The sequence below is a fragment of the Cherax quadricarinatus genome, chromosome 21 (genome assembly GCF_038502225.1).
Source record: "Cherax quadricarinatus isolate ZL_2023a chromosome 21, ASM3850222v1, whole genome shotgun sequence".
NCBI classification, from domain to species: domain Eukaryota; kingdom Metazoa; phylum Arthropoda; class Malacostraca; order Decapoda; family Parastacidae; genus Cherax; species Cherax quadricarinatus.
In genome coordinates, this window is record NC_091312.1 from 27,801,023 (window position 1) to 27,828,974 (window position 27,952).

The 27,952-nt window shown below is 43.5% G+C and overlaps 1 protein-coding gene and 1 long non-coding RNA gene across 4 annotated transcripts in view; one reads left to right on the forward strand and one right to left on the reverse strand.

The window, feature by feature from the left end:
- Positions 1-26,708, reverse strand: part of LOC138853034 (uncharacterized) — a 160,703-nt gene extending 133,995 nt beyond the window's left edge. Inside the window, exon 1 of the long non-coding RNA XR_011392282.1 lies at positions 26,604-26,708. This is a non-coding gene — a long non-coding RNA (uncharacterized lncRNA). The remainder of the gene's footprint in view (positions 1-26,603) is intronic.
- Positions 1-27,952, forward strand: part of heca (hdc homolog, cell cycle regulator) — a 245,039-nt gene that overhangs the window by 7,487 nt on the left and 209,600 nt on the right. The gene's annotated exons all lie outside the window — the stretch shown is intronic.

Here is a 27,952-nt window from a genome sequence, read left to right on the forward strand (position 1 = left end):
GGTTCTGTGTATATATAGCATTCGCACATTTTTATATCCGCTTGAGTTATCGAGGGCTTCACAGACTGAAATATTTATCACTCGTCTTTCCTCGCTTGCCTGTGATAATCTATTTATATAGCCGAGTGATCGTGTGAAGGAGCCCCGGATGGCCAGTTGTCGTCTTAATAATAATAATAATAATAATAATAATAATAATAATTATTATTATTATTTTTATAAGTACAGGTACAAGGTATACAGGCCTAGCAGAGCATTTCGGGAAAATTAGGTCAGTTTTGTCCCAGGATGCGACCCATACCAGTCGATTAACACTCTTGTACCTATTTTACTGATAGGTGAACATGAACAGCAGGTGTCATAAGGAATTAGGTGAACATGGACAGCAGGTGTCTTAAGGAAACACGTCCTAATGTTTCCACCCGTGCTGGGGATCGATCCCCGGACCTCAGTGTGTGAGTTGAGTGCATTAGCAATCAAGCTACGGGACACTGTAGCCTGTCTGTTTATTCTTCTTTTGCATTGCTCCTAGACTCTAGTTCTTAGAAGTTTCCAGTTTTCTTTTCTGGGTCTCCCTAATAATTATTTCCCTTTCTCATTTTATAGTTAATAATGTTCGTTTCCTCTGGCTTTCTTTTCTTTTTCCTTCCAGTTTCTCATGACTAACTTTTATGATTATTCCCCTTTATGATTCTTCTACTGTTAACTTATTTCTCTGTGCGATTTACTATGTGTTAATACCTTTAGTTCTAGTTCATGTATTTGTATTTGCTTTTCCGTGCTTCCCCTTGGTACTGTGCTTCCCCTTGGTACTGTGCTTCCCCTTGGTACTGTGCTTCCCCTTGGTACTGTGCTTCCCCTTGGTACTGTGCTTCCCCTTGGTACTGTGCTTCCCCTTGGTACTGTGCTCCCCCTTGGTACTGTTTCCCCTTGGTACTGTGCTTCCCCTTGGTACTGTGTTTCCTCTTGATACTCTGCTTCCCCTTGGTACTGTGCTTCCCCTTGGTACTGTGCTTCCCCTTGGTACTGTGCTTCCCCTTGGTACTGTGTTTCCCCTTGGTACTGTGCTTCCCCTTGGTACTGTGTTTCCTCTTGATACTCTGCTTCCCCTTGGTACTGTGTTTCCCCTTGGTACTGTGCTTCCCCTTGGTACTGTGCTTCCCCTTGGTACTGTGCTTCCCCTTGGTACTGTGCTTCCCCTTGGTACTGTGCTTCCCCTTGGTACTGTGTTTCCCCTTGGTACTGTGCTTCCCCTTGGTACTGTGTTTCCTCTTGATACTCTGCTTCCCCTTGGTACTGTTTCCCCTTGGTACTGTGCTTCCCCTTGGTACTGTGCTTCCCCTTGGTACTGTGCTTCCCCTTGGTACTGTGTTTCCTCTTGATACTCTGCTTCCCCTTGGTACTGTGCTTCCCCTTGGTACTGTGTTTCCCCTTGATACTATGTTTCCTCTTGATACTCTGCTTCCCCTTGGTACTGTGCTTCCCCTTGGTACTGTGCTTCCCCTTGGTACTGTGCTTCCCCTTGGTACTGTGTTTCCCCTTGATACTATGTTTCCTCTTGATACTCTGCTTCCCCTTGGTACTGTGCTTCCCCTTGGTACTGTGCTTCCCCTTGGTACTGTGCTTCCCCTTGGTACTGTGTTTCCCCTTGATGCTATGTTTCCTCTTGATACTCTGCTTCCCCTTGGTACTATGCTTCCCCTTGGTACTGTGCTTCCCCTTGGTACTATGCTTCCCCTTGGTACTGTGTTTCCTCTTGATACTCTGCTTCCCCTTGGTACTGTGCTTCCCCTTGGTACTGTGTTTCCCCTTGATACTATGTTTCCTCTTGATACTCTGCTTCCCCTTGGTACTATGCTTCTCCTTGGTACTGTGCTTTTCCTTGGTACTGTGTTTCCCCTTGATACTATGTTTCCCCTTGGTACTATGCTTCCCCTTGGTACTGTGTTTTCCCTTGGTTCTATGCTACCTCTTGATACTGTGCTTCCCCTTGGTACTGTGCTACCTCTTGATACTGTGCCTCCCCTAGCTACTGTGCTTCCCCTTGGTACTGTGCTACCTCATGATACTGTGTTTCTTGGTACTGTGGGCTCCACTTTGGTATTGTGTTCTCCTTGGTTCTCTGGGCTCTGCCTTGGTACTGTGAGCTCCAACTTGGTTGTGTGAGCTCCAACTTGGTACTGTGAGCTCCACCTTGGTACTGTGGTCTTCTCCTTGGTTCTGTGGGCTCCACCTTGGTACTGTGGGCGTCACCTTGGTATTGTAGGCTTCACCTTGGCACTGTGAGCTCCACCTTGGTACTGTGAGCTCTACCTTGGTACTGTGAGCTCCACCTTGGTACTGTGAGCTCCACCTTGGTACTGTGAGCTCCACCTTGGTACTGTGGGCTACACCTTGGTACTGTGGGCTCCACCTTGGTACTGTGGGCGTCACCTTGGTATTGTGGGCTTCACCTTGGTACTGTGAGCTCCATCTTGGTACTGTGAGCTCTACCTTGATACTGTGAGCTCCACCTTGGTACTGTGAGCTCCATCTTGGTACTGTGAGCTCCACCTTGGTACTGTGAGCTCCACATTGGTACTGTGAGCTCCAACTTGGTACTGTAAGCTCCACCTTGTTACTGTGGGCGTGTACTTGGTTCTGTGGGTTCCGCCTTGGTACTGTGGGCGTCACCTTGGTATTGTGGGCTTCACCTTGGTACTGTGAGCTCCACCTTGGTACTGTGAGCTCCACTTTGGTACTGTGAGCTCCACCTTGGTACTGTGAGCTCCATCTTGGTACTGTGAGCTCCATCTTGGTACTGTGAGTTCTACCTTGGTACTGTAAGCTCCACCTTGGTACTGTGAGCTCCATCTTGGTACTGTGAGCTCCATCTTGGTACTGTGAGTTCTACCTTGGTACTGTGAGCTCCACCTTGGTACTGTGAGCTCCATCTTGGTACTGTGAGCTCCATCTTGGTACTGTGAGCTCCACCTTGGTACTGTGAGCTCCATCTTGGTACTGTGAGCTTCACCTTGGTTCTGTGAGCTCCAACTTGGTACTGTGAGCTCCACCTTGTTACTGTGGGCGTGTCCTTGGTTCTGTGGGCTCCACCTTGGTACTGTGGGCGTCACCTTGGTATTGTGGGCTTCACCTTGGTACTGTGAGCTCCACCTTGGTATTGTGAGCTCCACCTTGGTACTGTGAGCTCCACCTTGGTACTGTGAGCTCCATCTTGGTACTGTGAGCTCCATCTTGGTACTGTGAGCTTCACCTTGGTTCTGTGAGCTCCAACTTGGTACTGTGAGCTCCACCTTGTTACTGTGGGCGTGTCCTTGGTTCTGTGGGCTCCACCTTGGTACTGTGGGCGTCACCTTGGTATTGTGGGCTTCACCTTGGTACTGTGAGCTCCACCTTGGTATTGTGAGCTCCACCTTGGTACTGTGAGCTCCACCTTGGTACTGTGAGCTCCATCTTGGTACTGTGAGCTCCATCTTGGTACTGTGAGTTCTACCTTGGTACTGTAAGTTCCACCTTGGTACTGTGAGCTCCATCTTGGAACTGTGAGCTCCATCTTGGTACTGTGAGTTCTACTTTGGTACTGTGAGCTCCACCTTGGTACTGTGAGCTCCATCTTGGTACTGTAAGCTCCACCTTGGTACTGTGAGCTCCACCTTGGTACTGTGAGCTCCATCTTGGTACTGTGAGCTTCACCTTGGTTCTGTGAGCTCCAACTTGGTACTGTGAGCTCCACTTTGTTACTGTGGGCGTGTCCTTGGTTCTGTGGGCTCCACCGTGGTACTGTGGGCGTCACCTTGGTATTGTGGGCTTCACCCTGGTATTGTGGGCTTCAGCTTGGTATTGTGGGCTTCACCCTGGTATTGTGGGCTTCAACTTGGTATTGTGGGCTTTACCTCGGGGTACTGTGGGCTCCACCTTGGTTCTGTGGGCTCCTTGGTATTGTGGGCTTCACATTGGCATTGTTGGCTTCACCTTGGTTCTGTGGGTTTCACTTTGATTCTGTGAGCTTCACCTTGGTACTGTGGGCTTCTTTGAGTGAGTTTCTTCTATGGCTGGCACTTCATCTGTTAGGTACTCTTTTCTCTGCGGTTCCCCTTAGTTCTTGGTTCTCTGGTTCTGTTTCTTGGATTGCTGTTTCTTCATTTTATTTGTGATCATCCGTCTACCTGGAGGCCAGGTAGACTATTCTTTTTCCTGTCCGTCTTTATTTCAAAGTTTTCTGTGAAATATTTTCACCTGGTTCTCTCTATTTCTTCCGGATTTTCTGTGCTCTCTTCCAAGTTCTGTTCCTCGTTATATGCACTTCTTCCCTGTTTTTCTGCGTTTTTTCCGGTTAACTGTTTTCTTTTTAGTTATTTTTTGGTGTTCCTGTTAACATTTTTCTTTTTAGTAATTTCATTGGTGCTCAGCATTGTTTTCGTCAATTTTCAGTGTTATTGCTTCTGTTTTGGTTCTTCATGCTTTATATAAGAACATAAGAAATAAGGAGTACTGCAGAAGGCCTACTGGCCTATCCTGGGCAGGTCCAAGTCACCTACTGGCCCAATCTACTGGCCGAAGCAAGTCAGGTCCAAGGCACATCCACCTTAGAAGAATGGAGCCCCTCATCAGACCCACTAGCGCAAGCCAGTCAGGTACAACTCACAACTCATTCCTTTTTCTCTTTCTAACATCTTCCGCTTCAACAGGTTGTGTTAGCTTATCTCTGTTTCACTGTGTTTCTCTCTAGTTATCTGCACTTCTCCCTCCTATACCTTTGATGAGTTTTGAGAGTTTTTTCTACTCCCGGAGCTCTGTCTTGGGCCAGGCTTGTTTAGTGCTTGCCTGGTCAACCACTCTGTTGTTGCTGGCGGCCCGCTGGCCTACATATATGACACCTGGTGAAGATGCGTGGTCCACTTTCCTCATGAGGACTTGTTCAGAAGTGTTTCTGATATCTTCTAGTAAGGTGTTGAATAGGCTTGGACCACGTATGTTAATACAGTGTTCTCTTACTATGTCCACGGCTCCCCTGTTTTTCACTGGGTTTATTTTGCACTTCCTTCCATATTTCTCAATCCAGTATGTTGTTAAGGCAGTGTACAGGTTTGGGATAAGACTCTCAAGTACTTTCCAGGTATATATTATCATTATAATTTTGTGTTTCTCACAGTTCTCTGCGTGTTCTCTTTAGTTGTTTTCTTGGTATTCTGTGTTCCATAATTTTTGTTACCTTGTTCGCTGATAAGTGTTTGCTCTGTTCTTTGTTATTTTCTCGTGCCATTTTATGGTTTCTCTCCCCGTTTCTTTTGTTCCTCCCTTCTTCATTCTATTCCTTGTTTCTCTATTGGGTTCTCTGTGCCTTTCCCCCTTTCTCTTTAATTATTTCTGGTGTTTTGTGCTTCTCTCCTGGTTCTTTACAGATCTTTGGGTTCTCTGGCTTTGTTTTTTGGTTCTCTCTCTCTCTCTCTCTCTCTCTCTCTCTCTCTCTCTCTCTCTCTCTCTCTCTCTCTCTCTCTCTCTCTCTCTCTCTCTCTCTCTCTCTCTCTCTCTCTCTCACACACACACACACACACACACATCGGATCATTGTATCTCTTCAGTGTATCGTTGCTATCCTCTCCTTCCCTCCCCTCTCATTCTCTTTCCCCTTCCACCATTCCCTGTTTTATATGCTTATTTCTTCCACTACCATTGTCACTATTCCCACTATCACTGGCACTATTCCCACTACCACTGTCACTATTCCCCCTACCACTCACTTTTCCCCCTACCATTGCCACTGTTCCCACTACCACTGTCACTATTCCCATTACCACTGTCACTGTTCCCACTACCACTGTCACTATTCCTCCAACCACTGTCACCATTGTCATTGTTACAGTTCCCACTACAACTTGTTAATTTTTCCCCTACCACTATTCCCACTGCCACTGTCACCATTCTCACTCCCACTGTCACCATTCTCAATACTACTATCACCATTCCTAATACCACTATCACCATTCCCAATACTACTATCACCATTATTAATACTATCTCCCACTATCACCATTATCACTCCCACTCACCATTCCCACTATCACCCTTCCAACTACTATCACCATTCCCACTATCACTATTCCAACTACCACTTTCACCATTCCTAGTACCACTATCACCATTCCCAGTACCATTGTCACCATTCTCAATACCACTATCACCATTCCCAGGACCACTGTCACCATTCCCACTACAACTCACCATTCCCAATATCACCAGCACTATTTCATCACCATCCCACTACCATCACTATCCCACCACCATCCCACCCCTGTCATCATCACACCATCATCCCACCACCGTCACCATTTCATCATCACCGTCCCACCACCATCACTATCCCATCATCACCATCCCACCACCGTCACTATCCCATCATTACCATCCCACCACTCACTATCCCATCATCACCATCACTATAAGTAAGTTTATTTAGGTACAGGGACATATAAGGGCGATAATCATACAGTATAAATTACCTAGGATAACCCAAAAAAAGTCAATGGCTTGTTTTTCACCACCACCACCACTGTCCCTTCCCCATCACCATCCCACAACCATCCCTATTCCATCACCATCCAAGTAAGTTTATTTAGATACAGGTACACATAAGAACAGTTATCATACATTGTGTAAATTGCCTTGGATAACCCCCCAAAAAATCAGCTGGTGGCTTAATTCCTTCCACCATCACCATTCCTTCACTCTGAGTGAGTGCAACAATCTGCCAAGTAGGTTCATACAAGACAAAACGTTGGTGAACTTTAAATAGCTTAGACAAGTACATATATGAGTGAGAAGTGTTGGGTTTGACCAGGACCCACCTATCATGAGGCGCTGAAGCTCGTTCAATAGGCTGGTGGGAATGTTTGGATTTGAGGGAGGAATAAAACTCTGCCTAGTAGGGGCCAGTAAGCTTGCCGCAGAGTTCCTATATTCTTATGTCCTTATGCCATCACCAAAGCCGTTAGGTATCCTCCAGGTAGACTCCAGGGGATCGACCCCCGGATCTTAGTGTGTGAGTTGAGTGCGCTAGCAATCGAGCTGCGGGACATTATCAGGGAAACATGGATCCCTCACATTTAGTGAAGCAGACTTCTCTTGTCGACGTTATTTAGGTTAAATTATCGTTTATCAGTGAAAATTAACCAATCATAACGTACCACAATGGAAATAAATGAAATATAAGATAAAGGGAATTAAAAAATACTGACGTGCCAACAGAAAACGGGGAACCACCGTGCGCAGGGAAAATACTGTGTCAGAAAATAACTATTTAAGGAGAGTTGAAGAGTCACCCATTTGACTGTCTTAGCAACAGTGAAATACTATCTTGCCGTTAAGCGGATGTTTGATGCTGGCACTTGGTGGCACCTGTGTCCTCTTGAGCTTGTGACAGAGTGACGTGTATGTACCCACTACCCAGTGACCGTGGTGGCATCTTTCCAACATACATACACCGAGGCCCTCTCTAGTCTAAATTCATTTTGTTATCCACAGGCAAAACAAGGATTCAGTTTCAGACCAGGATCTTCATTTGCCTTTATGTAATTGGAAGAGCAAAGGCTTTGTCGAGATGCAGAATCCTTCAAGTGGAAAGTGGACCACTATCTCTGCCAACCCGGCGGTGTGGTGCCTCGTTGATCAATCAGGCTGTTGCTGTTAGCAACAGCCTGGTTAATCAGGTAGTCAGCAGGGAAGCTGGCCATAAGGTCAGACACATAAACAAAAGGTGGCGGGATTACATAGCGTTAAAGTGGGAATAATAGGATTGCATAGCAGTAAAGAGGGAATATTGAAGCGACAGTTAAGTTGTATGCCCAAGTGGTAGTCGGGTGTGGAGATGCAGGATGGGAATGACAAATTGAAGTTTGCTACAGTGGCAAAATCTTGAGGCCCAAAGTGGTAATCAGAACGTGCAAGTAGAATAATGAAGAAAATAATAAATAAGTGACAAAGAAATAGAATTCTAAGCAAGGGCTGTCAAGAGAAGTTTTGAGTAAGGTAGAAACAGGAGGTCGAGGCTGACCCGAGAGATTTAGACGTCGCATTATCGTATTCCTGGTGATGCCGTGAACGTGTTGGGGGTTACACCTTTTATCAAGCATGATAAAAGGTAGGAAGGAAGAGGTAGCTCCATTTCCATGGATCAAGGGCCTTTCACTTGCCTCAGGCACCCGTCTTCCTCTTGAAGAGATATAGACAAACATAGAAGGTAAGTAGCATAGGAGAAATGATGATTAGCACGAGAGAGAGAGAGAGAGAAAGGCAATAAGTAGCACAGAAGAGGAATATAAGTAGCACGTGAGAGAAGATAAGTATCACAGGAGAGAGAAAGGTACGAAATAGCACGGGAGAGGAAGGTAAGGAGCACATGAATGGAAGATAAGTAGCACAGGGGAGAGAGAGGGAGATGATAAATATTACAGGAGGGAGAGAATGATAATAGGTAGCACAGTGGGTGGAGGTGATATTTTTTAAGTAGCACAATGGGTGGGAGGTAAGTAGCATAATTGGCGGTGATTCTGCAAACACACACACACACACACACACACACACACACACACACACACACACACACACACACACACACACACACACACACACACACACACAAACACACACACAAACACACACACAAACACACACACAAACACACACACAAACACACACAAACACACACACAAACACACACACACAAACACACACACACAAACACACACACACAAACACACACACACAAACACACACACAACACACACACAACACACACAACACACAACACACACACAACACACAACACACACAACACACACACACACACACACACACACACACACACACACACACACACACACACACACACACACACACACACACACACACACACACACACACACACCTGACGACACTGGAGGACAGGAGAGATAGGGGGACATGATAACGACATACAAAATACTGAGAGGAATTGACAAGGTGAACAAAGACAGGATGTTCCAGAGATGGGACACAGCAACAAGAGGACACAGTTGGAAGTTGAAGACACAGATGAATCACAGGGATGTTAGGAATTATTTCTTCAGCCACAGAGTAGTCAGGAAGTGGAATAGTTTGGAAAGCGATGTAGTGGAGGCAGGATCCATACATAGCTTTAAGCAGAGGTATGGTAAAGCTCTATGTTCAGGGAGAGTGACCTAGTAGCGACCAGTGAAGAGGCGGGGCCCTGAGCATGGACTCGACCCCTGCAACCTCAACTAGGTGAGTACGCACATACACACACATACACACACACGATGATCACAGTACAGTCCTCGGGATTTGGGGAAAAAGGTTGACAGTACTTGCAGTATGGGAGTGAATACGCAAAGTAGCACTTGGAAGGTAAGAAAATAGGGGGATTTTGTTTCTCATTGATGTGTGTAAGAACTCCTAGATCTTACTTCTATATTGTTACCAGGTCTACTTCTCCCAGGTTATATCTCTTGACAGGTTTTCTCACTGCTGTTCTCATTACTTTATGTTCAGGGTACTTATCAATATTGAATTCAAGTAGCCATCTTTCTGGCCGTATATGTAGCCTTTTCAAGTCATTTTGAATCTAGGACACTGTTATCCCCGGTTGTTATCTTTCTCATTAGCCTCACATCATGCGTAAACAGTAATTAGTATGATTCATAACCTCCCTGCAAGCCATTTATGTATATCAAAACAACAGGGGTCCAAGCATTTATACCGGGAAGACTCAGTCTGTATAATAAGACCAAGGGTGTATAATACCTACATCTAAAACAATGCATCGTTCTGTTGCAGTTCAGCTAACACAATTCACAACTAATTACATTTGGCGTTATGAATCATTCTGCAGTAGTTTAACGTTACTGATTTCTGATCTCTTGGACCTTATCATACATTCTCTTGAATTTGTATGGAGTTCCTTCGACCATTTCCTTATCAAGATCATTCCATATACGTATTTACCACGTTGAGACGAAGATATATTTCATAACATCCTCGCATTTCAAACACGTTTGTCTTTCCGCCTTGTTAAATCCTCTAAGTATCTAGTACGTCATAATCAGGTCTTCTTGATTCACTCTTCGAAGGGCGTCAGACAGTCTCGCCTCTCAGCTCAGTTCCCTCGGCTTTGGGACTATTCATATTGAGTGTTTCTGAACATGCATGACCGGGTGCGGGCACCATGTAAATGCTTCGTATTCTGTCGGAGACCTGTTTGTTATGTCATGTTCAGGCATAAGGTATTCATTGTTAAGGTCCGTAAAGATAGTTGTGTAATTCTCTTATCTTGTATACACTGCTATTGTTATGCGGTTCCTGTACACCTGTGGTGATACGTCCGGTGTGATGTTTACTTCAAGATCGTTCTGTGTGTATGATATTTGTGTAGTTTTTCCACCTCTGGCATTGCTCTATCTCTGGTCTTCTCTCCCTTCCCGTTTTCCATGACCTTATTATTTGCTTACCCTGTTTGGAAAGAACTCCAGTAGCCACTTGTTGGACTTCGTGTGCGCGAGGAATGGCCCCACATACTATACTGTAGTGCCCATTTTGATGGCCGTTTTCATTATTTTAGTGGCAGAAGTAATAATACATGGCCTACCTCGTAGGTCGTGTATTATGGTCTACCACCCACACTTTTCTTCATTTGTGTTATGCACTGATCACAAGGTTTGTTCTTGGATGTATAGGCGTGGTGATAATAGGTGTGGGTGTGAAGACAATATACGAAGCGTTAACGCTTCGCGCAGGGTAGAGCTTTATCGATAAAGCTCTACCCTGAGCCGAACGTTCTTGCATTAAAATACTGTTCTGTATATTACGTCTTTGTACCAGAGCCCTTTATGCTCCTACACACATACAAGGAAGCAGAACTAGTACCCGCTTTGAGGAGGTGAAGTACCACTAGCACCTACCTGGAGGCAGTAAGGTACCACCAGCACCTTGTGGTACGGCACCACTAGCACCCATCTTGAGGTGGTGAGGACCCTTGAGGTACCACTAGCCACCCACCTTGAGGTGGTGAGGTACCACCAGCACGCGCCATGAGGGCATGAGGCACCACTAGTACCCGCCTTTGGGGCATGAGGTACCACCAACATTCACAACACACCCATTGCCCTGCTTGTTCATGCGTGTAAATATTTTGCTGATGTTTGCCTCTGGCAAAAGTGATTTAATCTGCTGTGCTTTAGGCTGCGAAGCTTGGTGGATTCTGCATATTTTGGTTTATATGGACGTATAAACAGTCATTTTCCAAATGAAATTAATGGATTGAATTTGCGAGTCATTTTGTCCATGGACTGATGCAAGCTCGACCCTCTCGTCGAGCCTACAAACAGGCTACTGAATTGTACTCTATACAATTTTTACTCCAAGTTGCTTATTACAAACAATATTAAGCGCACCTTGTGCTTTGCTACATCACAATACATAATTTGGGCGAACTAATTTTAACTGAGGTATACAGTGTATCTGAACATACATTTACTTTAATCCCTATTTAAGTGATTAATGAAAGTAGTCTTAAATGATAGGCTTCAAACAATTTATCAAACTTTTTGTGGCTGAGGTTATTTATGCTACAAAACCTTTCATTTCTAATGTTTGCCTATTTGAGAAAACCGGTCTACAGTCAACGGTACAAGAAACATAAAGTAAGTATTCAAAATACGGATATATATATATATATATATATATATATATATATATATATATATATATATATATATATATATATATATATATATATATATATATATACATATATATATATATATATATATATATATATATATATATATATATATATATATATATATATATCCGTATTTTGAATAGACATGTTTATCGCATCGACAGAAGTCATAAAAATATATATTAATCATATTGAAAATGTTTAGTGATAGGCTTCAGTGGAGATGGCGAGAGGGTGGGCCGACTGGTCCTCAGGCCAGCTTGTCTATACAGCTGACACTCGTACAGCAGAAGGCAAGGCAATAGTCCCTGCAGATGTGGTGAACAAGGCTGAAAATAGTGAGCTAGTCGCATTTTCTCTGATCAAATGCTGAGTGGGGGTGACTCCAATGTTTGCTAGGCATGTAGCTTGACGCGTTCGAATCTTTGACTGGTAAGTCACATTCGTTTTCTGGGGAGAGCAACTAATTTTGGTGGCTGCAGTTTCCTGTGTAGGCAGGTGTCATAATATTATTGCTGCCTATGTTGTGGGTTATGGCATTTTCATGAAACTGGGCAGAAATCAAGATTGAAGCAACATACAAAGGTGAAACTCGGGGGAATCGGAGAGGGGGCTGCAACTGCGCACTAGAGCAGGACTGGTCCAAGGTTACTGGGAGTTGGGGGTGATGGAGGAGAGTGTGGGGTAAGTGGAGGAGTGTTGGCGAGGAGAGGGTAGGGGGATGGCGGGGAGGGTTGGGAGAATCATGGTTGCCATCCACCGCTTTTGTGGTTGTGCGGGGTACATGGGGAGGATTGTGGGCGTGTTGAGTATTATGATGGTGGTGATGAGCCGCGATGATGATGAGGGCGCTGATGAATTGCTACAACCTGTTTTACGTTGCAGAACAGGAGCTCCACCTTGTTATGGGCGTGGAAGTGTTGGCGTAAATATTGATTAGAAAGAGTGTGCTGTACGTAATGTGAGAGGGTAGGCTATCTTGATATTTCAATAAACATGGCCTGCGAGCGTGATGTAGAACAGTCAGCTGTTCTCAACAAGCCATTAGAGCGCTCTATAATAAGCAGGGACACTTAAGACGCACATCTTGTCCTGGCAATGGGGCCCCTCCCTATAGAGATCACGTAGTGTGATGGAATATGACAGGGGAACATAGCTACCTTTTGTTCTCTGTGTAGCTTGTACATAATTTGGTACCCATACACTGCGGGAGTTCTCACTCTGTAGCTATCATAGATTAGGGTAGCCGCACGACTGTAGGTTAGCCGACACTGTAGGTGTCTCCAATTTTGTTAATAAAAAGTTACAATGTGGCTTATCGCTAACCAGGTGCTGAGTGACTTAAGAAATCGTAATGACACGATTGCAAATAAACCATACCCCCGGCCGGGATTGAACCCGCGGTCATAGAGTCTCAAAACTCCAGCCCGTCGCGTTAGCCACTAGACCAGCTAGCTAGCTGGAGATTCGTCTGTAAAAACTTGCATTTGTGGTCACAGAGGTGCCTGTGCTAACTTTCCTATGGTGTAGAAATATACGTAGTTGGATGAATCTTATTGTGGCTAGCTGGTCTAGTGGCTAACGCGACGGGCTGGAGTTTTGAGACTCTATGACCGCGGGTTCAATCCCGGCCGGGGGTATGGTTTCAGGTGCTGAGTATTTGCATTATCACCCCTGAAACATCTCATTCCAGATGTGTTCTTTATGCTGTCAGATTTGGATTCAACACTCGCAGTTGTATGATGTAACCGGTACACATTCTTTGCCTTAGGGAAGTTTTTATTAAGAGCAGGCTCGCTGTATAGCCCTTGTGGCTTAGCGCTTCTTTTTGATTATAATAATAATATTAAGAGCAGGAATATTTGGTTTGAATCTTAAAATAGTTTTTAGAGTAACTGGCGGAGTTACCCTTATGAATTCTGATGAATTGCATTGCTCGACAAAACTATCCGCGTTTATCCAGATACTTCTTCAATTGTTGCTCAACTTTGTATTTTGTTGCACATATATATCATATATATCATTTGGTGTTGTTAAAATATTAGTTTCCAATATTTACGAACTGTATTTTGCATCCCTGATAACTTTTGTAACCCCTGATATTTTTTGCGACCAGCCCTCTGATAAATTTTGCAGCTTCTAATAACTCGTGTAGCACCTGGTATCTTTTGCAACCATTGATAACTTTTGCATTCTGATAATTTTTCCATCCCCTGATACATCCACCTGATATCACTCTTTCATCCCAAGATTTAGAGCTGAATAGGTGCGGTCGGATGTGCGAATGTTTATTGAAGGAACCTGTAATGCTTTTAATGCTACTGCGATTAACATTACACAGTAGATGTTTAAGTAAAGAGGAGAAATCACTGCTTGGTTTATTAGGTTTACAATCTAGCAACTGCACAAAGGGTCATCGAGGCTGCGTGTAACCTTTACAGTAACCACCAGAGGAAAGCATATTTTAATCTCCAATATAGGGATTAAAGTAAATTATTCTATACATACTGACATTTGCACACCTCTAAGTTGTTTTTAGAACGTAGTCATTAAGAATGTATTGATATATTAATCAGAATATATACAAAGTGATGACTGTTATGCCACCACATGATTCTATTTTATTTAGATGCATCAACAGTGCTAACGAATGTAACTACACAAAAAGAACATAAATCCTTAATAAAGTGGTATTACGATATTATTATTATAATGCATTACTATTATTATTATTATTCTTGCTGCCTTAAAGAAACTGATTTGATAGTAAGAGCGTGTTTAGTAATGCACTTAGAAATAAATTTAAAGTGATGATATTATATCAGCAAAATAAAACCAGTTCAAATACTTGGAAAAAACATTGATAATGGTAAGTGATAATGAAAATGGTCAAACAGTAATTGTATATCTTTATATCAGGAAAAGATTGTATCACTTTACTCAGCATCTGTAAAACAACATTTATAGAGTTTCGTAATCTGATGTACAGACAAAAAATAAATGTGTACCGAAAACCCTTCAAGGAAGGTGCATTGATTTTGAAGAGCTCTTGATCAATGGGATTGGAACTGCACTCCCATGAACTGGATCAGACCTAATTGCCTCCCTCCCAAGAGCTGTGCAGGGGAGCGCTAATCCCGTAGGGGTGTTAGCTCCCTCCATGCATATGGCCCTTTAATACAACAGAAAAGAGGGTGAACTGGGAGTCTATTTCCATATCTTCCTACCTGATCATTTCGCGTTTTGATCACCCTGACCTTGAAGCACAGCTTGAAGCCCCTGTGGCTCATTTGCGTCTTTAACTCTCTCTGAGCCCCCCCCCCCTTGTTCCTATCCATGCCTCGGTCTATCACTGTCCGCCCTCCAAGTTGCCTTCTACAACGTCTCTCCTGGTCCTTCAGTCCTCTCGAGTTGTTAGATTCAGTTCTTTTTACCACCTGTAGATCAGCCATCTCAACTCCGTGTATACTTGCCTATTGCCTATTTGTAGTTACAGGGGTAGTCTCAGCTCCTGGTCCTGTCTTCTGACTCGCCTTTTATCGGTTTACTCCCAACTAGCCTCGTGGAGCCTGTCATACATACTCCTAAAACTGTATATTAAGCACTATTTCGTATATGTCATTGCACTTCCTGACCACCCTGAGGCCGAGGAAATACAGATGACGTCTCTGATTCATCTGTCCTTAAACTCGACTAGTAAAAGACACTGGAGAAAATGTAGAATAAACCCAGTGAAAAGCAGAGGTGAAGCACAATTAGAGAAAGCTGCTTTAACATTCGTTATTTAAAGCTTCAAAGTGCTACCAGCAGATAACAGAAATAGTGCCGGAGCAAAGGTTGGAGTGTGGTCTCTGTGGGCCTGCGGCCGCTAGCTCCAACAGCCAGGTTGACCAAGTTGTCAGCAGGAAAAGCCGACCTCAGGTCGGGATGCTGGAGGACCCTTGAAACCAGTCGGTCACAGGTTCGTGCCCTCATGTACGTTTCTTGCCTTAGAAACAGTCTGTACCTTTCTACTACATAATCCTCTGAATATTTTGTATATCATTATCCTGTCTTTCTGCGTTGTTCGATCATTTAGTGCCATCAGGTTTAGCACTCTCCACTTCGTATAAAGGGTCATGAATGAATAACAGAAAAAGCTATTCGGTTGATATGCTCGGTATTATGCTTACTTCCACATCCTTCCTAATTGGGATGAGTGTATATGTACTCACCTATATGTGGTTACACTGTAACCACATATAGGTGAGTAACCGTTACAGGAATTGAATCACTGCTCCTGGTCCTGTGTGTGTGTGTGTGTGTGTGTGTGTGTGTGTGTGTGTGTGTGTGTGTGTGTGTGTGTGTGTGTGTGTGTGTGTGTGTGTGTGTGTGTGTGTGTGTGTGTGTGCGTGCGCGCGCGCGCGTTTTGCAGAGGTCGAATCTTAGTTCCTGGCCCCGTCGTGTGGTTTAGCCGTTCAGTAGAGGCGCTGTCGCCTACACGGAAACGAGGGTGTAACGGATCTGAAGGACATGTAAACAAAGACTGGACTGACGCTCCTAACACTATCACCAGGACACGGGGAAGGTCAGTCTGATCAGCGACAGCTGCTCTTGTATCTGATAAGCAACAAGACAGATTTCGTAATAGAATAAAATTGTTGTTTTGACGGACTTAACATGTAGTTAGATGTGATTAGGGACGCTTCTGGTTGGCATTTCAATTTTGATCTGATGATTTTCAGACAAAAATATTGGGAAGCAGTGGCAGCTGGCCAGCGCAGTGCATACTTGTTAGTTTCCTGTGCTTAGGGCAGTCTTGTCAGGTGGACGGTGGCTAGCTGCACTGGCTGATGGTAATGATAGTCATAAAAAATATACTGTTCTGATAGCCGAACCCTGTCAGTGTTAAGCAGCTGCGAGAGGAGGCTCCCTCGTTGTGAAATGACGGTAATGGACCCCCATTTATGTGGTAATTTGCCTTTTCTATTCATGATGGCTTATTTTGCCAGTTGTCTACAGTAATTATGTTGCATAATGAGCCCGAATAGCATAGTCCCTGAGCCACTGTTATTTGTAGCGTCAGTAGTAGTAGTTATTTAAAAAAATATATAGAACATGTAGCTAGTGACTTGCGACATTGCCCATTGCACAGAAACCTCAGAAAGACGATAGAATTTTGAATACTTTTAGCATAATGATATTTGAACTGCATAACTTACAACTAGTTTATACACTTTTCATCGGGAGAGTTGAGATATATATTTTACAGTAGGGAGGGCAGGGAAAGGATTACGATTTTTATCCTAGGTATTTTTATCCTGGGGATCAGTACTGAGGTACTGATCTGGATTTTTTCTTTATCTCCTCCACTGTTAAGAAGCCCTAGCAGGACTCTTTTATCAGATTAATCATGATAGTTGGGTCTGAGCAACAGAGTTTTTAAGAAATCCAATGTTGGGTTCTCTGTATATTTCAACCCCAACTGAGAAATATACAAACTATTACTCTTGTTTCTGTCTCCCTGTGGGTTTGAATCTCTGCGTGCTCATAGATTTGTATTCGGATTTTGCCGAATCTTGACTACCATCCATCTATGTTTTTTATGTTATCTCTAGCGAGGAAATGTTGCAATTATCAAGGAATCACTGTAAGTCTTCGCTATTTCAAACGTAGGAAGAATGAAGCTGATTTTTATCTGGTAACAATGTACGATAAAAGATGTTCTGTAAATTTAACTTTAACAATTGACGAATTGACCAGGACAAAATTAATAAAGAACTATCAGTCATGAGGACCCTGAACTCTCACTAGTGTTTGGAAAAGCTGAAAACAAAAGCATACAGGATTTGTACCACTAAGAAAATGCGTTATGAACCCACTTAAAAACGTGAATATGTATAAATATACCTAGTTGGATAAATCTTATTGTAGCCAGCAGACCCAGTGGCTTACGCGCTGGCCTGGAGTTTTACGACTTACTTGCCACGAGTTCAATACCCACGAATATGTATTCACACTGAACGAAAGGTAATCTTAAGCTAATCTTAGGCGAGAGATTACCAAGATGTAACAAAAACTAAAGTGTTATTTGATAGGCAAAAGAAACACAGAGGTAACGAAAAGGCCTCAGGATAGTGTTAGAAGCCCCAAATATTTTTATGTATATGCAAAACCCAAGTTTAGAACTACTTGTAGAATTGTTCCATCAAGGCATGGCACAACTTGCTACTTTTTGGCAATGTCTGCTTCATGAATGAGCCTCAAAACTCCATAAATGTATGCCAGATTTCCGACATTACCCTAACTCCGATAGATTTCGAAAAAGCCATTGACAACATGCCTATGCACTCAGCCCCGGGCCCAGACTCGTGGAACTCTGTTTTCATTAAGAACTGCAAGAAACCCCTCTCGCGTGCCCTAAGTACACTATGGAGGAGGAGCTTGGACATGGGTGAAATTCCACAGTCACTTAAAACAACGGATATAGCCCCACTCCATAAAGGTGGCAGCAAAGCATTAGCTAAGAACTATAGACCAATAGCTCTGACGTCCCACATCATAAAAATCTTTGAAAGAGTGCTAAGAAGCAGGATTGCAAATCACCTGGATTCCCAAAATCTGCACAATCCAGGGCAACATGGGTTCAGGGCAGGTCGCTCCTGCCTCTCACAACTACTGGATCACTATGACATGGCCTTGGATGCACTGGAAGAAAATCAGAATGCAGATGTAATATACACAGACTTTGCAAAAGCATTTGACAAATGCGATCATGGCGTAATAGCCCATAAAATACGTGCTAAAGGAATAACTGGGAAAGTGGGGACATGGATCTTCAACTTCCTAACAAATCGAACACAAAGAGTAGTGGTCAACAGAGTTAAATCGGAGGCTGCCATAGTGAAGAGCTCTGTTCCACAAGGCACAGTACTCGCCCCCATCTTATTCCTTATCGTCATATCAGACATAAACAGAGATATACACCACAGCACCGTATCATCCTTTGCGGATGATACTAGGATCTGCATGAGGCTGTCATCTGCTGAGGACGCGGTTAACCTCCAAGAAGATATAAACAAAGTTTTCCAGTGGGCAACGGTAAACAATATGATGTTCAATGAGGACAAATTCCAACTACTCCGTTATGGAAAACTGGAGGAGATAATAATTAGAACAGAGTATACTACTGACTCCGGCCATACAATAGAGCGGAAAAATAATGTAAGGGACCTGGGAGTAGTAATGTCTGAGGATCTCACTTTCAAGGATCACAACAGTGCCACGATCGCACGTGCAAAGAAAATGATAGGATGGATAATGAGAACTTTCAAAACGAGAGATGCCAAGCCCATGATGATCCTTTTCAAATCACTTGTTCTCTCTAGGCTGGAATACTGCTGTACATTAACATCTCCATTCAAAGCAGGTGAAATCGCAGATCTAGAGAGTGTACAGAGATCCTTTACTGCACGTATAAGTTCTGTCAAGCACCTTAACTACTGGGAACGCTTGGAAGCACTTGGAAAATCTTGGATGGAATGGTCCCAAATCTGCACACAGAAATCACTCCCTACGAAAGTAAAAGACTGGGCAGGCGATGCAAAATGCCCCCAATAAAAAGTAGGGGCGCCATTGGTACACTAAGAGAAAACACCATAAGTGTCCGGGGCCCAAAACTGTTCAACAGCCTCCCATCAAACATTAGGGGAATTGCCAATAAACCCCTGGCTGCCTTCAAGAGAGAGCTGGACAGATACTTAAAGTCAGTGCCGGATCAGCCGGGCTGTGGCTCGTACGTTGGACTGCGTGCGGCCAGCAGTAACAGCCTAGTTTATCAGGCCCTGATCCATCGGGAGGCCTGGTCATGGACCGGGCCGCGGGGGCGTTGATCCCCGGAATAACTTCCAGGTAACCTCCAGGTAAGCTGTGCCGGAAAGAAGGGGAAAGAGGCTGGCCTCAATGATAATTAAATCCTTAAAAGATTTTCCTAGAGTTGATAACCTCATTTGCCTTCCCCGTCAACACAAAAAAGGGAGAGGCAGAACCCCCACTCACTCTACTGACAGTGAAAAAGTCAGAGTCCAGGTGAGCAAGAAAATTAAAGAGGGCAACACAGTGGGGGCAATCAGAATTATTACCAGTGAAGATACAGTTGCTCCCAGGGATGCTGACATGGCTGAAGCACTTAGAGGAAAGCACCCTGCCAGGGAATCCAGTGGCACCAACAGTTCCAACACCTCTGTCCCCACTATGGAACCATTGATTGTGGAAGACTCAGACATTTACAAAGCAATAATGTCGTTCCCATCTGGCTCTGCTGGGGGTTACACTGGAATAAGGCCACAGCATTTAAAGGAAATGGTTAATCCAGTTATTGGGGAAATTGCAGAGACACTGCTTTCAGAGATCACAAGGTTCGTCAACAATTCCTTGGCTGGTCTGATTCCTGATGAAATTAGACCTTTCTTTTTTGGTGTAACACTGTGTGCACTTAAAAAGAAGGATGGAGGAATTCGGCCAATTGCAGTAGGCAACACGTTACGCTGCCTCGTATCCAAAGCTGCTGTCCGAAGTATTCATGAACAGGCAGCCATGATGCTTCAACCAAACCAGCTTGGCTTTGGGGTCTCTCAAGGAAGTGAAGCAGCGGTTCATACAACAAGGGCATATATCAACAACCTGCCTGAGGACAATGCAGTGGTAAAATTAGATTTCAAGAATGCATTCAATCTCCTGAAAAGAGACGTGGTATTAGCAGCAGTACAAGAACATTTTCCTGGTCTCTTCCCTTTTGTTTCAGCTGGGTATAGCAAGGAATCAATGCTTCTCTTTGGAGAGCATGAAATCACATCATCGGAGGGTGTCCAACAAGGAGATCCTCTTGCACCATTTCTCTTCTGTATAGCAGTTAGGGAAATCACAGTCAGACTGACCAGCGAGCTAAACATCTGGTTCCTAGATGATGGCACACTAGCAGGTACAAAGGAGTCCCTCCTACATGACCGTACACAGGTAATGACATGTGAAATCATCTCAGTCAACAAGTGATAAATGCAGTGAAATCAAAACTACCAGGAGCAGTAGTCATTACCCCCACAAATAGTGTCTTGCTAGGAGCACCTCTGGGAAGCAATGCCATTGACACAATTATCAGGAAGAAATGGAAGAGTTAAGGAGAATGGAACAACGAATAGGCAATCTGGACACCCACGATGCCTTGTACATTCTCACAAAGTGCTTGAGTCTGCCCAGGTTGACATTTCCTAAGATGTGCACCTTCATATGATAACCCTATACTGCACGAATATGACAGTATTCTGAGGCAGATTTTTACGAAAGTACTTAACCTTACTCTAGAAGACGGGCAGTGGAACCAAGCTACACTTCCAGTCAGACTAGGAGGCTTTGGTGTCCGCAAGTCATCACAGATTGCGTTACCTGCTTTTCTGTACTCGTGTATTGCATCCAGAGAGCTTGTAGCAGCGATTCTCCCTGAACATCTTAGGGACAAGATTGGAGTCCAGGACCAAAAATTCATTGACGGAGCAATGATCTGGGATAATCTAATGGGCTCTGAAACCAGACCTGCTCCCCCCAACAACTACAAACAATCGCACTGGGATGGTCCAGTAGTGGAAAATATAGCCTCAACAATGCTTCAGAGTGTGTCAGGGAAGGATAGAGCCCGCCTCCTGGCAGTGAGAGCCCCTCATGCTGGGGACTTTCTGTTGGCTGTTTCCAACTCCAGCCTTGGCACACGCCTCGACCCACAGACCATCCGCATCGGTGTTGACCTTTGACTTGCTGCCCCTATTCTCGCCGAACACAGGTGTATTTGTGACAGTGAAGCAGCAGACCGATTCGGGTACCATGGTCTTGTGTGCCGTAAATCCGAGGGAAAGATTGCAAGACATGAGGAGGTTATTAACATTATCAAGAGGAGCCTCACAACAGCTGGATGCCCAGCAGTAAGGGAGCCACCCCAACTATGCAGATGTGATGGTAGCCCGAAGCGTCCAGATGGTATCACCTGGACAGATGGGAAGCAGGTGGTGTGGGACTATACATGCGCATCTACTTTGCCTGATACCTATCTCCAATACACCAGGGAGGAAGGAGGGGCAGCTGCCAGCTTCAGGGAGTCCCAAAAGTCTAGAAAATATGGAGAACTTGCCCATCATTATATGTTTGTTCCCATAGGCTCAGAGACCCTTGGCTCATGGGGAAAGAGTGCATCTAAATTCCTTAAGGAGCTGGGAAAAAGACTCATCAGGGTAACTAGGGATCCCAGGGCAGCTAGTTTTCTGTTCCAGCGGCTCAGTACGACTGTTCAAAGGGGTAATGCCTGCTGTATTTTGGGCACACGCCCCAGCTCTGAGGAGCTGGATGAGATTTTCGCCTTATAATCGGTGATACACACGTAACAACATGTACCTTATACGCCACCTTTATATCAACATTGTATCTCTTAAATCTTCTGTACCATATTACCTGGAGGTTATTCCGGGGGAATACCTGGAGGTTATTCCGGGGATCAACGCCCCCGCGGCCCGGTCCATGACCAGGCCTCCCGATGGATCAGGGCCTGATCAACTAGGCTGTTACTGCTGGCCGCACGCAGTCCAACGTACGAGCCACAGCCCGGCTGATCCGGCACTGACTTTAGGTATCTGTCCAGCTCTCTCTTGAAGGCAGCTAGGGGTTTATTGGCAATTCCCCTAATGCTTGATGGGAGGCTGTTGAACAGTTTTGGGCCCCGAACACTTATGGTATTATGTAATAAAATATTCCTATTGGTAAAAAAAAAATATATATTAAAAGATGGGGTGGTAGGGGAAGTGGAATATTCCAACGGCTTCAGGAAGAAATCCAAATATTCTTCCTTGAAGCCTTTTTATCCACTTCTCCGAGGCTATGGGTCCCACAATTTACACCAGAGGTGGACCCCATCATATATATATATATATATATATATATATATATATATATATATATATATATATATATATATATATATATATATATATATATATATATATATATTATGTGTGTGTGTGTGTGTAAGGTACATAAAGGACTAGTCTAAATCTGCACAATGCCATAAAAATTTACTGGAGTGAGCGATTTAGGAGAAAACTGTAAAGTAAACCCATTGAAAGGCAGGGGTGCTGTGGGTACAATTAAGAGAACATTCTATCAACATCTGTGGGTCCAGGATTGTTTACCACTCTTACCACATGATATCAGAAACACTGTTGGAATAAGTGTAGAAATCTTAAAGAGGAATCTCAACAAGTACCTTCGCCAAGTGCCGGATCAACCAGGTTGTGATGTGATGGCCAGCAGCAGCAACAGCCTTGTTGACCAGGTATACACCAGACAAGCCTTGCCCAGAGCCGGGCTGCGGGAGTAGGAAAACAATTGATACCCGTCAAAGGTAAAATATAAAAAATATATCCCTATGAAATAGCCTATTTATCCTTCGTCACCATAACACATCAGCAGCAAGAGGATAAAAGTTTCAATTCTTCTCGTTATTATTAAATCACTATTTTAGCGGAGACTCTTGTCAGAATTTTATATTAAATTTAAATCTTTAGAACAATAATACGAAGATAAAAATCGTTTGTATTCGGCTGCCGAGCTCATTGTTTGCTGTCTGGCCTGGTGGGCCGGAAATGATGTGTGGTCGGTCATTGTGTGGTTATGTGGTCGCGTGGTGTGGTCCGTCATTGTTTGTTATAATATGACCTCTCATGGTGTGGCTGGTCATTGTGCTTATAATGTCGTCTATGGTGTGGTTGGTTATAATGTGGCTGCATGGTATGGCTGGTTATAATGTGGCCTCATGGTGTGGATGGTTATTATTATGTTGCCTGGTGTGGTTGGTTATAATGTGGCCACAGGATGTGGTTGATCATTATGTTACAATGTGGCTGCATTGTGTGGCTGGTCATTGTGGTTATACTGTGACCAGTCAGAGTGTAGTTGGTCAGTATATTGGTAGTATGTGGCCTCATGGTGTAGAGAGTCATAATGTAGGAACAGTGTGACCTCTCATGGCATGGTTAGTTATGATGTGGCCTCATTGTATGGTGGGAACCGGTTTAGCTGGTACCAGTGCGAACAGTAGTGATACTTTTGTTTTCATATTGAAATATTGACTTAACAGCAATGTAATGCTACGCTGTCCTGTATCATCGTCATTTGCGGATGGCACTAAAATAAGCACGAAAAATCACCTCGGTAGAGACACGGTAAAAATGCAGGTGATAACTTCAATTGTGATAAGTTACAGCTAATTAGATATGGAAAAAAAATGAAGAACTCAACAGGAACATTTTATACAAACCCAAGTGGGTTATCAAATAGAACGAAAGGAATCCTTGAAAGACTTGGGAGTATGTTAGCTAACTTTTTTTTTTTTTTTTTAAACAGAGTAAGGAAAATGTCACGACAGTTAGGAAAATGACGGAGTGGAAAATGAGAACTTTCAAAGTAAGGGAAATAGTCAAGTGGTAACACGTTTCAAATTGTTTGTGCTATCTCATTTAGAGTATTGTTCACTGTTGACGACCCCGTTCAGGCAAGGGAGATAACAGAACTGCGACGGATGCAGAGATCATTTACGGCCCTCACAAAGCCAATAAAGCATTTAAATTACTGGGAATATCTCACAGTCCTATATGCACTCGCTGGAGCTGTTGAGAGATACAGTATACGTAGAAAGTTCCTAAAGGTCTGTTCCTAAATCGGCAATAACAACATACAGGATTGAGAGATATGGGAGAAAGTGTGAAATATACCCAGTGTAAAGTAGGGGTGCCGTGGGCATAGTAAGAGATCATTGTATCAGTATCACCAGGTGCCAGATCAACCAGGTTACGATGGTTATTTGGGTCAGCGGTCCACTAGCAGCAACAGCCTGGTTGACCCAGCCCAAGGATGAGCTCTGGGATAAGAACTTTAGGAATTCATTAAACCAGAAGATATAAGATACACTGCTGACTGGGACAAATGTAGAAGTCATCAAGAGGAATCTGGAGAAGTATGTCCAAGTGAGAGATCTTAAATATTTTAAAGGTACTTTCTTTATAGAGGTTGTCGACGAGGGTGTCTTATACACTGCTCACTTGATATCCTTGTAAATTATTGGGATGGTCAGCAAGAAAACAATGGGTATGAGAGACACGAAAGAGAAATGTTTCGGTACAGATGAATTGGAGTTTAATAGCCCATATGCTGTTGATTTGTTTCCAAAATGGACATATATTCTTTGATAATGAGCTTAAAAGTAGTTAAGAGTGAGAAGAGTGTCAGGGATCTAGTTAGTATTTGACTGCGGCGTCTTAAGCGCGGCTGCGTTGTCTCCCATGCTAAGCTTGTGGTGTCGGGCCTTACTGATCTCCATTCGAAGAAACCCGGGAGCAGCATTACTGGTTTGACAACACGTATAAACTTTTAAAGAGACGCTAGTTACCACATCAACGTCTTTAGCAACAGGTTTATGGATTGTTTACATTATTAAAATCTGCAGAAGATTTTTTATGAGTTTTTAGATATTTCTACCATGGTAATGGACGTCTTTCTGGAAACAAACCCGTTAATATGTGCTGTTTAGATACCTGACATTTTCACATAGAGTACAAGAGTAAGATATTATTTTAAACAACGAAAACAAAAAATACGATTAAAACAGGGAAAAACAAAGCCACACAAGACAAATTCAAACCCCACTGATTGAGATGCCATAAAAACTATAACTTGGAAAAAAATATAAACCAACAAATAATTTGAGCACTTTAAAAAAGTTACGTGTATCTTTTGTTTCAGTGTATATTCACAGATTGGCGTGTATCTCTGTGTACTGTATATACACCAAGATGTGTGTTTCTCCAACCCGTTATCTTCACGGCAGACAGCATTTGACTTGTAAAGATAGTCAAAGGGGTGACTGACGAAGGTTCCTTCAACAGTCTGAATCTCTCATTTTTTTCTTCTGAGCTCTGGCTGCCAGTTTTCTGTTCCTTCGGCAGAACCTGTTATCGCTTTTATCGTATACGTATTTATATTTTTCTCCGTTGTGGCATATTACAATTGGTTATTTTTTATGAATAGATGACAGTCAAAACTAACCAAACTTGACTAAATAGATGACAATCAAAACTAACCAAACTTAACCGAGAAATTTGCCTAGAATCTTCGTGAGAAAAATCAAATAGATATTAGCGGAGTTAAGATGATGGGTTGGCTACTCTCGGTACATATTCACCAACAAGTGTATATGCACTGAGAGGTGTTTATCTGTTAGTGTATATAAACTGAGAATTGACTTTAATCCACATTCTAGGGATTAGAGTACATGTATTCTTGTTTCGTTGCGTGTAAGTGAAAAGCAGCCTTAATGATTCGTGAAATTGAAAGGCTTTAAATCTAACAAACCAATCAGGACACTAAACAGAACGGCGTATCTCAAACGGAAAAAAACAGCAAAGCTGCTCAGCCTGGCTGTACATGGAGAGGAGGCGGCATGAAGAGTGTAAGCACACAAGAAAGATTTTGTGAAATGTTGCTAGGGTCTAGTAAAGGTCAGACCAGGATGGCAGTCGGTCCCATGCCAAATGACTCCGCAAACGTCATCTCATGCCTGTTCTCCCCTTCCAACTTAGTCTCCTTTTACTAGGATTTACCCAACTCGATTCCTTAACGCTTCCTACCTGGAGGGTAAGCTTTATTTTAGGTTAGGTTAGATGAACCTTTATTTGTCACCAGTTTCGTTTAAATAAAGTTGTATAAATTGTATAAAATGGGTGAACAACTGTGTGAATCTGATACCCTTTTCCCCTCACTCATATGTATAGGTGGCCTTGGGAAAATATATACTCACACGTAGGGACACTTATTGTTTGCAGTTGATGTCGCCATGTTCGTGGAACAAACCAAACTGTGGACCAGACTGGAGGGTGAAGTGTACTGAGGCAGTAAACATCAGCTGTAACAGAAAAAAAGGCGAGACATTTAGTTAGACACTGGACGCGACTAGCAACTCCCAGATATCTTTTTTAGCTGTTATTTATTTAATGGAAGGGGGGGGGGTGAGCGTTAAATCCGTAAGGGTATATATAGCGCCTTCGGGAACGTTGTGCAGTTTGATTCGATCATCCGATTTTTTTTGGATTTTATAGTAACCTTGGAAGTTAAATAGACTCCCAGAGCTCCACCACTGATCACCACTAACAAATTGACCCAACGATCTTTATCAATAGTCATGCCACATAAATAAAAACACTCGTTCTTTCTGTCACCTTTTGTTGAACAGCACAGCACGCCAGGTCTCGCCATCCTGAAAATCCTTCAACTAAACACTGTTTTGCCAGGTAAATGCATTAAGTGGTAAGGAAGTGGGATGACCTGGACACTGGAGTGGTAGAGGAACATAGCTTTAAGAAGAGGTACGCTAGAGCTTTCATTTGAAGCCAGGAGAGTGTGAACCTAGTAGCGGCAAGCGAAAAGGTAGGGTCATGAGCTGAAACTCGACCTCTGCAACCACATATAGATGAGTACATATAGGTAGGTACACTATCACCAGTACACGGTTGACAGGCAGTGTGGTGGACGCCTCGCCCTGTGATGTCACTTGCAAACTCTGTATTTATTGAGTAGGGTTTGTACCCATTGCCCTAGAAGTCAGGGCAATGGGTGCAAGACAGCCTGGCCTGAGTTTGAAAACCCTTAGAACTGGTCACTGTTATGACTCAGATTGTATACCTAACTTAAGATAGATCACTGCACCTCCAGCACGGACACAGGTCCCTTGTTTATGGCTTGGTCAGGCAGGCTGTTGGTGCTGTGTAGGATATCTCCAATAGTGCTAATTTCAGTGTAAAGGTTTGCGACCACTCTCTGCAGTATATTCCAGATGTTGATTTTGATGTATCTTTCTTGCTTATGTTCTAAGGAGTACAGTTCAAGGGACTTCAGGCACTCCCTGTAATATAAGTGCTTGGCTGAGTCTATACAGCTGTGAAGATTCTTCGTACATTTTCCAGCTCGGCAATTTCGCGTGCCTTGAAAGGTACACAACAATATTCCAGCCTATATTGCGATAATAACATTGTTGTTCTCCTTAACGTGAGAGCTTCTGACAATGTAACTCCCAGGTCTCTTACATATATCATACTTTCTTTGAGTATGTCTTGTACGCTGATCTTGTTTTTATTTCCTCCATTCTTCCGC